Genomic DNA, 6,629 nt, shown 5'->3' on the forward strand with positions numbered 1-6,629 from the left:
TTACGTCATACTGTGTTTTATGGCTTATTATGCCATACTATGATCTTAATAGCCTATGGCTATATAGATTGTGTTATTATACTCGGCTTAATGCCTGATTGATTATATGGCTTTTTAGCCACACTATTTGCACACCGGGAGACACTTTGTGACCGATGGTGTGACGGCCCGAGGTACTAGATACCCAGTGCTAGTATATCCGTTTATCCAGTCTGGTCAGTGTATAGGCTACACGAGCAGTCAATTAAAATATTATTCAATTCAAGCAATTAAGTTATGTTAAGTATAATGAAATTTCAGTATAATTAAGTTAAGTATTGAATGAATGAGTAAAAGAGATTAGCAAAAGAAACATAACAAAAATATAAATTGCAGAACCGTAGAGACTTGAAATAAAATACAGTTAGAATAATTTGTATACTAGGTAGTATTACTGAAAAGTTATAAACTAAGCACTTCCAAAGAGGAACAAACTAGTATATGGGATCATTGATGCTAGAAATACCATACCAAATTAAATTGATTCCTGAGTATCTGAATTATGATTTATTTCTTTCTTTACTTGTATATATTATTTCTTGTTATATTATTGCACCACTAAGCAGAAATGCTTAGCGCGATGGAATTGCTTCCTCGCGCAGGTACTGAAGGTAAAACCAGTAGACTGTCGACTGAGATTTTTGGAGTCCAGATCTGCAGAAGTGTCAGAAGAGTTCAAGATTGTCACCTCCTCAGCAATGCATGTAGATAGGGCTCATTTTACACATGTTATGTATATTGTTCATTCCTAGCACATTGTAAATTATTTGTATATCTTGTACAAAATAAACTCATGTAATTAACCTATGAATTATGGAAGCTACTCAAAGTAAGTATTTTAATATGTGAATTGAATTTGAGATATAATGGGATTGTACTTGTGAGTATTGAGATGTTGAAAATCTGATGAGATTTCTGAGAAATCTGGATACTGTATTGAGATACATTATGTTTGAAAATTTTTGAGACTATTAAGTTTGAGAAATTGAGTATATATTGAAATTGTTTTTGGCAGGTTCAGAAGAACTGTTAGTCCAAATTACAGTCGGCACGTTGTTGAATTATCATTAAAATTTTTGAAATTTCCAAATTAGTTAGATTTTGATAAAAGTAAAAATAGCCTAAACCTTAAATAAAGTTTTGAATAAATAAATCAAGAACTGTAATGAAATCAGATAAGATCAGGTGCTCCGGCACACCGTGTAGCACGCCTTGCTCGGCTACACTGTAGAAGGGTGAGGGGTGTTATAAACATTGCCCTAGTAACCCATACTAGTCGACTAGACTGGATAAATGCGTAAACTGGCACTAGGTACTAAGTACCTCGGACCATCACACCATCGGTCACATTGTGTCTGCCAGTGTGCAATAGAATAGCTAATAAGCTCTAATAATTATCAGGGTTAAAACCCAAGTGTCACAATTCAAATAACATAGCTAAAGGCTATTATGTCACAGAATGGCATGGGAAGGCATGAAACACAGAATGGCATGAAGCCATATGCAGTACTGCTAACAGAACCCTATTGGCATGCCAAGCTATCCAAACCAATCTTGTTAGGTATACTAGGGCATTTTACATTTTTAAGTTTCATAATTTTTGAAATTTAAGTTTTGGTGTTACTATTTCATTCATTAGTCAACAAAAATGTTGACTTTTGCATAGGCAATAGGTACATTGGTTCTAATAATCCCAACATACCACATTTTTCATTCTAAATTTGTTGGTATTGGTTGCCAATACCATTTCTAAACTTAATGTTAATTGGACAGAATTTTTAGTTTTCATGCTTTATCTTTACTATTCCATTAGTTATTTTTGCAGTGGGAATTTGGAAAAATGATCAACATGAAAGTTGTTCCTTATTTTGTCTAGTTGCATTTCCATTTTTGAATCACTCTATTTGGAGTTTTGTAGCTCTAGTTATGGCCCAAAAACCACAACTAGCCAGATTAAAATTTTGTCCAGAATTTATGGACTGACCAAATCAACAGTACTTGGAACAGTGACTACAACTCACTTTTTGAATATGTTCTGGTCATAATTTGGGTTAGGTTTCTTCATGAAAGTTGTAGATCTATATCTCAGCTTATTTCTGGTAAAAGTTCAAGTCAATTGGACCTTTCTACACTGAGTTATGCACAAATAACTAAACACTGTTGATTTGGTCATTTTGCCCAGGTAGAATGGAGGTCACCAGGATTAGGGCAATCTTTTGGTCAACTTAGTTTGGTTTTCTAGGCATGGTTTCTTCACCAAAGTAGTGCCATTATGTGTCTAGTTTCATGTCCAATTGGTCTTGCACCAATTAAATCTCTACAATTCAAGTTATTGCTGCCCAAACCTGTTGGACTCATGCCCAGTCTTGCAGGTCACCAAGGGCTGCCACACCAACCTCAAATCCCACTACACAATTCACTTCATTTTTTATTCAAACCAAACCAAATGGTCACTAATTGACTATTAAAATCTACTTCCATCATCACATAAGCGAAGTCTCAATTTCCATCCCAAAACCCTAACTCAAACATCACATACCATGCAACATCATTGCATTTTAACATTCCACTTAGGAGATACATATTGTGGACAGCCATACAAGCATGTTAACTCCATAAAACTCATCACAATCATACCCTAACCATGGCTGCTAAAATTTAAGGGATGGCTACAAATGGTATTCAACAAATTTTCCTTGTAATTTACACTCATTCAAAGTCCTTAACAAAAATTTAAAGTGAAATTCATGGTTAGGTCACTAACCTCTATGGAGTGAAGTTTCCCCACTTGCTAGGGTTCTTGTTTTCCTTTTCTTTTTGGTCCCAAAATAATCTCTAAGGTGTAAGAATACTTTTTTGTGTTGGGAGTATAAGGTTTAGTGGGGTAGAAACTAGGTAGATCAAGCTTTGAGAAGCTTGTTTATGGTTAGCTATGGAGGAGGGTCACGGGAAGGAGAAAATAAGGAAGAAGAAGTTCTGATTTTTTTCATTTTTCCAGCCCATTTGTCTCTTTTAAATAAGTTTATGCCATGTGTCCACATTGAGTTGGTTGGGAGATTTTAATGACATCATTATGATGTCATAAGTCTATTTTCTTTCATTTTCTCATCTTTTCTTATCCATTTAATTGCAATTAAATTTTTAACAACATTTATTCATATTTTATGTTATATAAATTATTTATTTAACTGGACAAGTTGGCCAAAAATCATCTCTGAAAACGAAATGACCAAAATGCCCTCCGTTTGGCTTAATGAGCCAAAATTGTCTGTACCGATTGAAAAAATTTTCTAAGCATTTTCTTGGCATTCTAATGCCATAAGAACCTCTATGACCCTTCTCTGGAGTCCCAAAAATTATTTTATAATTTTTCCCCGGGTCTAGGGTTGCTAACGGCCTTCACCATCACTTCCCCTTCGGGTTACTCATCCCTAGGGTTTCGGCTCATTTAACCTTAGTGTATTTGGTTTCTAAAATTTTTCCTTGATTTTTATGAGCATTATTTAGTTTCTTTATAACTCCTCACTCTGGTCTATTTATAATTTTAAACATTCTAGCTGCCCGAACCGACATTGGTCACCGGAACAGTAGACTGTACGGACTAGCTAAGGTGAGGATGTTACAGATTCAAATTCTTTTGTATGATTTGTTAGACCAGGTTCTTAATTTGAATTTATGTCTTTTTGAATATCTATTGTTTTCTAATTTCATTGTCTTTAATCGATTGAATGATTTGCTAAAAAGGCCTATTAGTTAATTATTTGATGTGGTCAATTGCTAGTTCATCTTCATAATCTGTAATTGTTGTGTAAGATTGAACATGAGTGGCAATTAGGTTTTATTGATTATGATCCCAGTTTTCGCTAATAACCTAAGGAAACAATAGGGTGAATTAAATGATTTATGCTTCATAAATTATTGTTCAGCTTAAACTACTTCCTATTCTTAAAGTAGTTATTAATTTGATGAGGATTGCTTAATACTAATTCAGTTAATAATTAGAGTCAACAAGAGTGTTGGGCTCGAATTGATGAGTATAGGGAAGTTAGGGATTTTACCTCATTGTTTGGTAAGCCTACATTAAGTATTCAATAAGAGATAATTATATTTCTTTTGTCTATGATCAAATCAATGCATTAGAATGCGAATTACCTTGGACTGAAGTTTTTTTAATTTGAGAGTTTCTTATTTAATTTTAGATCTTAATTTTTTAGTTTTGATTTCTTCTTTGGATTGCGAATTTACCCCCCGCAACCTTTGTTTCTTTTTTCATTACACAAGTGCACAAAATTTAATAATTTAGTCTCTAGGGTTCGATCTGGATTTACCACTTACTACAAAAAATATTTCTTAATTGGTGATTTTAGTTAATTTAATTTCTAGTGGATTCGACACCCATCAAGAATTTTGGCGCCGTTGTCGGGGATTAAAATTTATTGGATTTCGTGTTTTTAGTGTTAGGATATTCTGTTATTAATTTTGTTTGTGAGTTGTCGTTGTTTTCAGGCTTTTGAAAAAAAAAATTACGGTGTTATTATTCATTAAGAATTCTAGTTGAATTAGAAGGGTGGCCTATACCTATTTTGAAGGAAATGATGTTCTAATCAAGACCATTCAATCCATAGGATTTCTTGGCCCCACCCTCCTGAGGCCAAATTTGATTGTTTTCTAGGGTTTTGAGGCATTTTTCTATTTTTACTTTGATTTCTTTTTTTTTATGACAAGAACTTCTCAATCTGGTGAGTTGACCTTTGATCCATAAGTAGAAAAAACAGCTAAACAGTTGAGAAAATTGGCTAAGCAGGCTAAGCAGATTCTGAGTACATCTGAAGGAGTCCAATCTCCAAAGGAGTCAAGTTCATATTCGGATTTGGATTCAAATTCTGAAAATAAAATCATGGCTACTAGAACTTTGAAAGAGTTGGCTGCTCCTAATCTAAACCAACAGCCTTTGTGTATTCAATATCCTGCTTTAAATGTTGCTTTTGAGTTAAAATCTAAACTAATCCATTTATTGCCTAAGTTTCATGGTCTTACAGGTGAGGATCCACATAAGCATTCAAAAGAATTTTATGTTGTGTGTTCCAGCATGAAACCTCAAGGAGTTTCAGAGGATCAAATCAAGCTTCTAGCTTTCCCTTTCTCACTGGAAGACACAGCTAAGGATTGGTTATATTACCTTCCTTCTGGATCTGTCAACTCATGGAATGGGATGAAGCAGATATTTATGGAGAAGTATTTTCCTACTTCCCGTACTGCTAACATAAGAAAAGAAATTTATGGCATCCGGCAGTATAATGGAGAGAGCTTGTATGAGTATTGAGAACAATTTAAGAAACTGTGTGCAAGCTATCCCCATCATCAAATAAGTGAGCAGCTTTTGATTCAGTATTTCTATGAGGGACTTCTACCAATGGACCCCAGTATGATAGATGCTGCTAGTGGAGGAGCTTTAGTTGATAAGACACCAGATGAAGCAAGGAGGCTGATTACTAACATGCAACAAACTCTCAGCAGTTTGGAATGAGAATGGATCACACACCCATGAAGGTTAATAAGGTAAGTACATCTAAACTTGAGAAATAGATTTCTTATTTAAATTCTTTGGTAAGGCAATTGGCTGTAGAGAAAATGCAAACTGTTAAGGTATGTGAAATTTGTTCGGGTTCGGGTTATGCTACTCACATGTGTCCTGCATTATAAGAGTATGAATCAATGCAAATGCTAATGCAGTAGGACATTATGGACAGCCACAACATATGTATGATCCCTTTTCCAATACTTATAATCCAGGATGGCGAGATCATCCGAATTTGAGTTATGGGAATCAACCAGTGCAAAACCGATACCAGCAGCAAAGACCACAAGTGAATCAACCACCTCCACCTCCACCTCCCTCAAATCAAGGTATGTCACTTGATGAAATTGTTAAGGCTTTGGCTAGCAATACACAACAGTTTCAACAGGGGACCAGAAATAGCATTCAAAACATAGAGAGGCAGATTGGTCAGTTAGCCTCATCTGTGAGTAAGTTAGAAGCTCAAGGTTCTGGAAAGCTTCCATCACAAACAGTCATGAATCCCAGAGAAAATGCGAGTGCTATAGTGTTGCGGAGTGGGAAGGAAGTTGATAATCAGACTCCACATGAGTCAATGAAAAAGAAGAAGCAAGGAGCAAAAGAGTCTGAAGTTCCTAAAGTTAAGGTAAATACTAAACCTAACTTGAATAAGGTTAATAATTTTGTTCTTCCTCCATTCCCATGCAGGTTGGCTAAAAATAAAAAAAAAGAACAAGAGAAAGAAATTTTGGAGACTTTCAGAAAGGTAGTGGTTAATATACCTTTACTTGATGCGATCAAACAAATCCCCAGGTATGCTAAATTCCTTAAGGAGTTATGCATTAGAAAGCGCAAGTTGAGGAATAATGAGAAGATCACTGTGGGGGAAAATGTGTCAGCATTAATTCAGCAAAAATTACCCCCTAAGTGTAAGGATCTAGGTTCTTTTTCTATTCCCTGCAGAATAGGTGATTCTAAATTTGAACATGCAATGGCAGATTTAAGAGCATCTATTAATGTTATGTCAAATTCA

At 34.9% G+C, this 6,629-nt stretch overlaps 1 non-coding gene across 1 annotated transcript; it reads right to left on the reverse strand.

Annotated features, from left to right (window-relative positions):
• Positions 1-5,299: 5,299 nt before the first annotated feature.
• Positions 5,300-5,406, reverse strand: LOC131170118 (small nucleolar RNA R71). The gene has a single exon (XR_009141060.1). It is a non-coding gene; the product is annotated as a small nucleolar RNA R71 (small nucleolar RNA).
• Positions 5,407-6,629: the final 1,223 nt, after the last annotated feature.

The sequence above is a fragment of the Hevea brasiliensis genome, chromosome 10 (genome assembly GCF_030052815.1).
Source record: "Hevea brasiliensis isolate MT/VB/25A 57/8 chromosome 10, ASM3005281v1, whole genome shotgun sequence".
Taxonomy (NCBI): Eukaryota; Viridiplantae; Streptophyta; class Magnoliopsida; order Malpighiales; family Euphorbiaceae; genus Hevea; species Hevea brasiliensis.